This window comes from Chinchilla lanigera, unplaced genomic scaffold (assembly GCF_000276665.1).
Source record: "Chinchilla lanigera isolate Chin_1 unplaced genomic scaffold, ChiLan1.0 scaffold00047, whole genome shotgun sequence".
Classification (NCBI taxonomy): domain Eukaryota; kingdom Metazoa; phylum Chordata; class Mammalia; order Rodentia; family Chinchillidae; genus Chinchilla; species Chinchilla lanigera.
The window spans coordinates 8853161-8863965 of record NW_004955448.1 but is presented as its reverse complement, the minus strand read 5'-3'; the positions used below and the strand labels follow the sequence as shown (position 1 = coordinate 8863965).

Here is a 10805-nt window from a genome sequence, read left to right as displayed (position 1 = left end):
CTTGTGCCATTTTTCAATCTGTCTTCCTATTCAAGAAAAAAAAAGCTTTCCTTCCTACTCTTGGTTCTGTATCCAGGATAACAGAAATCACGTATGATTAGTCCCGCAAGCTAATTGCCCAAGATAGCCTAATAAAAAGGGTGGGAAGAGTAGTGTTCATTATATATCCTTTAGTTCTATTATCTTATTTTGATTTCCCAAATTTCCTCTGACTTTTTAAAGTTTATGGGTATTGGTGTTACAAAATGAATAATTGTAATTGTGGCTTTTGAGGAATAATTTTTATTTGTTTATATATCTACATGCTGTATTAAGCAGACTTTTAAATGTTTAAAAAGAGAGATTTATGATTACAAGAAGAGAACTGTGATGATGTCCTCTAGTAGCTTTAATTGTCCTTCTCAGAATTACACAACAGCTAAAGTGTCATAATTATAGGATATGCTGAGTGCTGGTGTCTTTAAAAAATGTTGCCTTTTTTTGATTATGCTATTTTGAGTACTGAATAATTCATTGCCAAAACAAAAAAAAATCCTCAATAACAAAAATATGTTTTTAGTTAAGGACCACCTCATTTTTAAAGTCATACTATCCTCAGGCTTACAAAGCTAGCTTGTATAAATTTGTTTATCTACAAGATTTGCTATAGTGCCAATTTCAGTGTTTTTGCCACTTTGGTTCCACTTACTTTACAGATCAGTCATGATGCAAATCAGAGGCCAGAACATAAATAGTGTGCAGAAACAATCCGGCTCTTAGGGAGTCTTTTTCCATGTTGTAACCAATGCTCAATGATATTTATTCCAGCTGTCTATAATGCAGTGCTCGACTACTTAGTAATGTTTTCAAGTCTGAAGATGTAATGTTAGCGAAAAGTTTAGCTTTCATATTATTTGGAAATCTTTTAGAGTATTTGAAACTCAGAATTATTCAAACTAGGTTCCATGTTGTCATAAAAGAATACCCTGGACACAAGAGCAATAAACTAAGCAACTGCTAGAATCTCTGAGTCAACAATCTGCAGGTGGTTTCTCCATAGTGTGACTGTCCTACTGCAAATTTCTCATTCCAGGATTCCTTGCTAATAATTATATTCCCAAAAAGATTTCCCTTACTGTGAGTCTGTTTATCAGTTTGCAGATCTTGCATGTTGTATACTGCTTATGGTAGTCATAGTAATAGGTGTTTATAGACAATTCAGAGAGAAGGAAGATACAGACCTGACCTTCAGCTTGTGGGCATTCTTGAAAGGCTTTAAAGCAGGGGGAGCATTTCAGTAGTTACAATCAGTAAACTCCAGGTTGGAGAGGATGGTATACATTTGAAATATTGAAGAGAGAATGCATAGGAATTGGCAACTGCTCATCCATGAAACTGGGGCAGGGAGATAAAAGAGAAAAACAATGAATAAATAACATTAGATTGTGTGATTAGAAAATATAAATGTCTGAATGTGTTATGCAGAGAAAACAACTGAGAACAAAAGCCCACCTGTAAGGGAAAAGGGTGAGTAAAAGCCCGAAGAAAGAAATTCGTTAATATGGGGGAGGAGTGAGGAGAGGGATTATTTACTGGGGAGAATCAAATAGGGTTGAAGATAAAAGGGAAGGAACCAGAGGCAAGGTAGACATTGGTGTAGAAAATATAATGAATGGAAACAAGGAATGAAGTGCATATATGATGGAATTTGAGTTGGAAGAGAGATGTCAGTTCTTTGAAGGAAAAGACAAAAACATGAGACCGAAAAAAGTACAGAAAAATTCGGACATGGCCCACAGGAAAGGTAATGGGTGTCAGGTTTGTTGATCCTAATTTAGAGTAACCTGCTGGCTATGAGAAGAATGCAGTTTTTGTGATACACAAGGAGTTTGAGAAGCGATGAGGAGGCCACCTCATTGTCAATGAGCCCAGCTGATATCAAGAGGACAGACAGAGGTGTCCTGGGCAGGGCTGAGGCTGAGAAAAACACAGAAAGGCTAGTATGGTGTGAAAAAGCATGTCAACTCGAAATCCAGTAGAAATGGTATTGGATTTCATGCATTTCTGTTCTTTTTTTTTTTTTTTTTTTTGGTTTTTCTCCGGTACCGGGAACCGAACTCACGACCTTGCGCTTGCCAGGCAGGCGCTTTGGCTGCTGAGCTAAATCCCCAGCCCCTGCATTTCTGTTCTGTAAGGAAAAATGCCTAACAAAGTACTCTAATGTACATCTACCATGATTTAGCTAGGATGGGCCTAAATGCAGTAGCCGGCCCACTGCTCTCCACTGTAGAAATGATGGGGTCTGTAGGGCTGACTTCAAATGGGATATGGAGCTGTGACATAAACTAATTCCTCCTCCTTCCTTCTCTGTTCTTTATAAGTAATAATTTGAAATATCATTTGGAGAAATCATAAAGGGACTTTGTTCTGGATTAGATTTCATACAAATCAATCAGCATAATGAAAAAAGGGAATGTAGTTTTTCTTCTTTGCTGCTTTTGAGTGAGGGAATCTATATGAAAATCTTAGTTTTAGAGCAGTTGTAAAAAGAAGTTGAAGTCATAAAATTTAAATGGGAGATTCAGAAAGTCATGGGTAGGTGAAAGTGGTTGACAGTATGAGAATAAATGTTTATGAGCCAAGTTCTACATAGCTGTTGTAGTTGAATATTATGAGATTGGTTTGTGTAGATGGAGTATCTTGTGAGGTATCTTATGAGATGGGGTATATGTTTAATGAAAGAATTTTGTGTTGGAAAAATTCACAAGAACTGTAAGTTAGGGAAGGGCGAGTTCTAGAATTTCTGGGAATTTAGACTAGGACTAAGTTCCATGTGGCCTTCTTTTTCCTCACCTGTGAGAGCATAGGGCTGGACTCAGAAGTGTCTTTATATTGCAATGTTTTATGATTTTGTACTTACAAGTAGCAGGTTGGTCGAAGTGTTCCTGAAAGCATCACGTAGGCAGTTTGGCTATGCTTCCTGTGGTGAAATAAGCAAGGAGTCAGAGACCTATTTGCTAGCTTTGTTCTCTGAGCTGTCAGATGGTTGGCAGAACCGTGTCCCTTTCCTGTCCTGCACAGAAGATGCCATGCCGTAGTTCCTAGAACATGTGAGATGTCACTTGGAAAAAGGCAGTTTGCACATGGAGTTATATTACAAACTTCAAGATAATGGAGACTGTTCTGGATTAACCAGTTCCTAAAAGTGGAAAAGAAGGAAAGGAGGACAGTTCAGATATTTGAGGATGAAAATATAGGCAGAAGTGACTTGAAAGACCTGACCCACTGTTGATTTTGAAGACTGTGGAAGGTGCCCACAAGTCAAGGCACACTGGAAACCTAGATCAGTTGGCAATGGCCCTCAGGTGACAGCCAGCAAGGAAAAAAGGAACTTGGCCTTATGACTAAAAGGCACTACATCCTTTCAACAACTGAAATCAGCAAGGAGTTGGGAGTTTTTCCCCTACAGATATCAGAAAGGAATGTAGCTTTGGTAGCACCTTGCCATTAGCCTGGTGAGCCCTGTGCCAGACTTCTGTCTGACCTGGACAACTGTAGGATTTAACTTGTGTTGCTTTAATCTGCCAAATTCTCAGAAATTTTGTTATGGCACCAACAAAACACTTATACTTATTTTCTCCACTGATCAATGATAATAATGGCATACCTCTTTTTCTACAAGATTACTAGAGGATCAAAACAGATAATAGGTGACCAAAGTAGGATGGCTAGAAGGACCTCTAAAAATTCACTTCTCCATAGGAGCAATGAAAACACCGCCAGAATCGTCAAGAATGTTTTTTCAAAACAAAGTTAGGCAAAGGCTGGCAAGAATTCAAAAAGTATTCAAGAAAAAATTTTATGAGATGCACCTTGCTCATAAAATTGGGCTTTGTGGATTTTAACTTGTCCTATTTGTACCCGCCTCTTCTCAGCTTTGTATTTTTTTTTTTTATTTTTATTTTTTTTTTTTTTTTCTCCGGTACCGGGAATCGAACTTACGACCTTGCGCTTGCCAGGCAGGCACTTTGCCGCTAAGCTAAATCCCCAGCCCCTCTTCTCAGCTTTGTAGTAGCCTTGAGGGCAAACAAAATATATAACTCAAAATAAGTTAGAAGTGAACAAATACAGGAAGAAAGAATAGAAGACATATAAAAAACAAAAGTAAAATGACAAACATAAATTCTACCTTATCGGTTACACATAAAATGTAACAGATTAAACACTCCAATAAAAAGGCAGAAGTTGGATAAAAAGACACAATCTAACTATATGTTGTCTACTTACAAGAGACACTCTTCAGTTTCAAAGGCACAGGTTGGCAGTAAAAGGATAGCAAAAGATACACTATACAAATAGTAATGGAAAGAAATGGAGTGGCTCTATGGATAGCAGATGAAAGAGACTTTCAGACGAAATTGTTATTAGATACAAATAGAAAACACCTTATACTGATGAAAGGATCAACAACCAATAAAACAAATACTACAGTTATCTATATCTACATCTAACAACTGAATTCCAAAATACATAAAGAAAAAAGTAGCTAAATAGAAGAAAGAAGTAAACAATCTAAGAATATCAATGGTAGAAAACCAGAGACATGATCAGCAAGGCAACAAAAGACTTAACAACGTTATACTCACCTAGACCTAACACTATGGAACACCACCCAAAGTAGAAAATGCACATTTTTCTCTAGTGCATGCAAACCATTATATAGAACAGACCATATAGTAGGCCATAAAACAATCAATTTAAAAGGAATGAAATATAAGATAGACCTGGCCAGAATAAAACTAACTTAGAAATAAGATAATAGAATGAACTTTGGGAAATGTACAAATATGTGGAAGTCAAGGAATTCACTCCTAAATAATCAATGGATGAAAAAAATCACAAGGGAAATTAGAGAAAACAAAACATAATATAATGGATGGGGTGAAGATAAAGCAGGGCTTAGAGGGAAATTTATAGCCTCAAATGTCTTTAACAAAGAAGAAAAATCCTAAATCAATAACCTAGCTTTCTATCTTAAAAATAAATAACAAAGAATAAATTAAACCCAATGAAAGCATAAGAAAGAAAATGATAAAGAGTATGGGGAAATAAGTGAAATAAGATTAGGAAAAAAAAAAAACAAAAAACAGAGAGAACAACAAAACCAGAAACTAGTGCTCTAAAAAAATCAACAAAATTGATGAATAGTAAACATGACTGGCAAAGACAAAAAGAGAAGAGCCTCCAGTAACTAATCCTAAGAGCAAAAGAGAAGGTAACATTATAAACTTTCATAAATAAAAGGATTATAAAGGAATATTATGAATAATCCTATGACAACAAATAAGATAACCATGATGAAATAGGTTTGTGTACAACCAAGGTAATTGGGTGTATTTATATACTTGAGGACTGAAAATGTGCCCAACCTGTATAATAATGAGCATCGCAGCATTATTCATGGCCAAAACATAGAAACAACATAAATGTCCATCAGTTGGTGAATGGATAAACCAAATATGGTGTATCGATACAATGAAATTTTATTCAACTAAAAAAAGGAATGCAATGATGCTATATACAGTAACATGCATAAAACCATTATGTCAGTGAAAGAAACCAGATGCAATTGGCCACATGTGGCACAATTCTATTTATGTGAAAAAGGCAGAATAGGAAAATCCTCAGAACAGAGAGTAGTTAATAGTTACTAGGACTTAGAGAGGGAAAGGACTGTTACTAGCTTTCTTTTGGGGGTGATGAAGATATCCCGGGCTTAGCTGGTTGTGATATTTGTTTTCGTGGGCTGCCATAACATTACTACAAACATGGTGGCTTGCCCAGCGCAATTCTGTCCTCTCATAGTTCTGGAGGCCAGAAATCTGAAATCAAGATGTCAGTAGGGTTGTTTCTGTGGAGTCTGAGGAAGACTCCTAGCTTCTGACAGCTTCCAGCAATTCTTGTCATTCCTTGTTTTGTAGCCACTTATTTCAATCTTTGCCTTCATCTTTACATCACCTTTTCCTCTATGTTCCCCCCTTTTTTATAAGAACACTTATCAATAAGTGGGTGTGATGGTGCACACCTGTAAACCCAGCACTTGGGAAAGCTGAGGCAGAAAGATCACCATGATTTTGAAGCCAACCTGGGCTACACAGTGAGTTTAAAGCCAGCTTCATCTACATAGGGAAGCTCTGTCTCAACAAACAAACAAACAAACACCCCTCAAAACAATATTATCATTGGATTTACTGCTCAGTGTATAAGAATTTAATTGTGCTTCTCATTAAATTTCAATGAATATTTTTCAAAATGAAGTCACAGTCACAGGTTCTAATTAAGTGTATATTTTGAGATGCCACAATTTAACTCATGACAGAGTTGGGTAAGTTTTTGCACATTATGGCACTGAGGATTGAACCCAGGCCTCCTGCATACGAGGCAAGTACTCTACCCCTGAGCTATATCTCCAGCCCCCAGGTGTGAGAACATTAAAATCACTGAATTGTACCCTGGAAGATGATAAATTTTGGGGTATATAAATTACATTTGAATAGAAAGAGATAACGTGGGAAATGCTTTCACATATCTTTATAAGAATATAAAAATGATTAAAGATCAATTCAGGTAGAGTTTTAAAATTTAAAGATTATTATTATTATCATTTGTAGTGCTGGGAGTGAAGCCCAGGGCCATGTGCGTGCTAGGCGAGTGTTCTGTTCCTAAGCTACAGCCCCAGCCTGTTTTATTTTATCCTGAGACAAAGTATCAGCTAAGGATTGTTATTAACCTTTAATTCATGAAGTTCATAAGTGAAAATGTTAAACTCTTCAAGGAATACTTTGGAAAATATTTTCTTTTTTTTACTACTATATCTAACTATATTTGTTTTGAAATTTTTTTGATGAACATAAATGAGGTCAGTATGTCTCTAAAAGTAGTTATGGCTCTCATCCTCTATTTTGCTTAATTTTTTTGTGTACAAACTAAAAAACAAGGTGATTTTCAGGTTGCTGTGACGTCATGGTATATCTGAATGTTCTGGTACTTAATTTCCCATACTCTTTCTTATCAGTATAAGGGTATTCTCCATCATTTTTTAAATGTCACTTATCATGTGTGATTTAAGATGAAAGTAATTATTGACCAGAAAGAACAAAATAGAAGATCAGTACTCATGAATAGGTTTAGAAGTAATCCAGAGCATAAATGAATCAAATTTTAGCTTCTCTTTTTAGAACAAGCCCCAGAAAATTGAGGCTTTCTTCAAAATGAGACTTGGATCCTGATTACCTGTACATCCTTTCATTCTTTTTTTTTTCATACAATTTCAATCATCTTTTCTCTGAAGACACTGAAATAGAAGCTAGCTAGAGAGGAAATTTTAATGCTAATACAATACCTCAGTATTTGTTAGAATGCGACAAGCCACTTCTATATTTTGAGCAATTTGATTTTCTTCCCCTTACAAATAACAAAGGTGAGTTCTAATTTCTATGTAAGCAATGATCAAAAAACATCTGCTTGTCTTTTTGCTATGAATTCTAAGTTATTGGTCTATTTTGGACTTATCCATTGACAATATTATTTGGAGGCTTTATTTATAATAAATGAGTCATTTTCAGTTTATTTTTCATTGCAGATGAGATAAATTTATCCTAGTTTGCTAATTGCCCCTCTAGAACATTAGGTCTTTCTTACATCCCACTCTTTGTGCTACTAGATCCTATTACTAGCCTATTGTTATTTTTTGCTTATCATTTCAAACCTATATTTTCACCTGTCAGTCAAAGTACTGACAAGTATTTATTCAGTGTTTTCTCTCAGCATGAAGTTACTGGAGAGAAACAAAAATATGAGTTTTGAGAAACTTGCACTCTTCTTGATGAGTCTGTACTTATGACCATGGAAACAGAATTCTCTGAACTAGAGAGCATTCTGGAGAACACTTATTGGAAGATGACAAAAGTGAGTCTTGGAGAGGTTATGAAGGCCACAGTGTTAGTTAGTGGTCTTCCAGCACTAAAACTATGCTATGTCATGTTACATTATCATGTAATAGGCAAAAAAGACTTTATCACAGTATATAGTCAAATGCTAACATATATCAGTCCAGTAGAGGTGGTTAGGTACCACTCTCCAACCATCTAATTCCTCTTTCTTTTTTTTTTTTTCTGGTACCAGGAATTGAACTCACAACTTTGCGCTTGCCAGGCAGGCGCTGTGCCGCTGAGCTAAATCCCCAGCCATATAATTCAAAGATTTCTCTAAAATATTGCAATAATGAAGATCTTTAAAAGAGAATTTGTTATAAGATATTCACTGATGTACTATTCCAGTTGTGGTTGTTATTTATAGAAGTAAATGCCATTGGTAAGTTTTAGCAAAGCACTTAAAGTGGAGTGGTTTGGATGAAAGCCAGGTTGTTCACTTGTTAATATATTATTTATTAACGAAATCAAATGTTAGGCTAAGCATCAAGTCTCATCCCTCTTCCCCAATACCATGTGTTTACTAAGGCTGGTGCTCTCTTTGATAACTATTTGCCAAACATAAATTTCATGGCATGCACCATAATTTCTGAGACTTGATAACATTTCAAAATGCTAGTACAGAGGATTAACCAACTGAAGGACAGCTCACTCAATCAATTTTGCATCACTGACCACAAAGCTCTTCTCATTTAGAAAGATTCAAGACATGCAGAGGACATGGCTTACTGCTGTTTTATGCACCCCTTCACCTTTCCTCTGTTTGCCATAGATTACTCATTCTCTCCCAGGTGACTCTCAGCAGCTGTCAAATATTTAAGAAGCATATATTTCATAAAGACTTTATCTCATACTTCCCTACAATGCTTTATTCCCCCCCCCCAGCCTGAGTCATCACATACACTTGGTTATCCATTTCAGCATTTATCTATATCCAATTTATCCTTCCTTTTGTTGTCAGAGTGAGAATTTATGACACAGTAAACCGTAGCCATAGCTAACCATGACTCAGGTGGGCAGGGTGAGGTAGGAGGATAAAGACATGGTACCCAACAATCATTAATTGGACAATGCTTTTCTCTCCCTGAACCTTTTCTAACTACTCCTTTGGACTTTCAGATGAGTACCGAGTGCAGAATCTGGCCCTAGAGTAAGATTTCAATGCTACCTCCAACATTTAAGAGCTCCGCCATTGGGTAAGTCCCTCCATGTCTCAGTTTCCATACCTGAACAAAAAGCTGATGACACTTCTACCTTATAAGGGTGTTGTGAAGGGGGTAGAAGGCCACTGGCACAAAAATTCTGTTTATAAGGCTGGCTGTTTCATTTTGAAACCTTCTAATTATTAAAAAGTACATCTACATTAATTAAAAATTTTCCTTTCCTAAAGTATTTCCATTGCTTTTCTTTTAATTACAAAAGCTAATTTGCCACTAACATGAAAAGGATAATAATATTATTTTCCATTTATTGTTCACTTGCTATGCAAATTCATGTTTACATAAATTACAGATTCTTCACGACTTTTAAAATTGGCGGCATAATGCAAACTGGCTCATTGACATGAAAGCAAACATGGATGTGGTAGGAAGCATAGTGTGCAGTCATCCTTGGGTATGGTCTGCATAACTCAAGGTCTCAGTAGGAAGCAGATGGTCCACTCTGGGAACAGCTCAGTGATGGGACTGTGTGTAAAGGCGCGGGGAGGATGCAGGGAATCACCAGGAGAAGGTGAAGCACAGAAGGACTAGCAACAAGGGACAAGGGGAGGAACCTGTTGCCAAACCTCAGTGAGCTTCTAGTCTTGGGAGAAGGGATATCTCCCAGAAGCTGTGGTTTTAGATAAAGGAACATAGTTACTCTTAAACTGGCACAATAGGGAGAGATGGAAAGCATAAATATTCAGACTCCTTCCATTCTTTGATCTTCCATTTGCTGAACTTGCTTAGCAGCCAGAAGGCCCAGGAGGTCAATTACCTGGGCCACAGCACAGAGCAGTGTAGAGAATTCATCTGGAAGGTCACCCTGGGAAATACCAGTGTACAATCAGGAGAAAGGCCAGCTTAAGCCATACATAAATGTAGAAGGGCATAAGTGAACAATGGAATGTGGAGACCTCACTCTAGGCATGGACTCTTTCCAAAGCTTTGCTTTTGATTGTGTGGTGATAACTCAGAATGTATTTTGCCTACATGCAATTTTTTTTTATTTTAAAGAGAAAAAAATTTGAAAAAAAGATAATAGGAGGGTAACAGTGGTTAATATATTGTGTATTGTTATCTTTAGTTACTCTGAGTACAAGATAGTGGCATTTAATTGTGCAAACAATATTAGCACAAACCATTCTTTTCAATGAACTAAGAGTAACTAATAGTATAACTATCTTAACTTTCATATATATATATTTATTTATTTTTGATTGTCCCTTCCTTCTTTTCTCCATTTCCCATCTCAGTTTCTCTTTCCTTTTGAAGTTTCTTCCTATTTTACAATATCTATTGTACATTTTGGATCTTATTTACTCTTTCAGCTTCTTATACTAGGGAGACAATATGATGTTTACACGTGTGTGTCTGGTTTATTTCATTTATGACTATGGTGTCAAGTTGCATCCATTTACGTATAAAAGTCTCCAATTTATCCTTCTTTTTGGCTGAGTAGTATCCTATTGTATAAAAAGACCATATCTTAAAAAAAAAGACCACATCTTTTTTATCCATTCCTTAGTTGATGGGTTGTTTCCAAGATCTACCTATTACAAATTCTTCTGCTATAAACATAGGTGCACATATATCACTGTGGTACTATGTTTTTAATTCTTCTGGGAAGATACCC

At 36.3% G+C, this 10805-nt stretch overlaps 1 long non-coding RNA gene across 2 annotated transcripts in view; it reads left to right on the top strand.

The window, feature by feature from the left end:
- The first annotated feature begins 5 nt into the window (after positions 1–5).
- LOC102024625 overlaps positions 6–10805 on the top strand; it is a 62914-nt gene continuing 52114 nt past the window's right edge. For both annotated transcript variants that reach the window (XR_262467.1, XR_001235758.1), the window contains exons 1-2: positions 6–91; positions 9090–9166. This is a non-coding gene — a long non-coding RNA (uncharacterized LOC102024625). The remainder of the gene's footprint in view (positions 92–9089; positions 9167–10805) is intronic.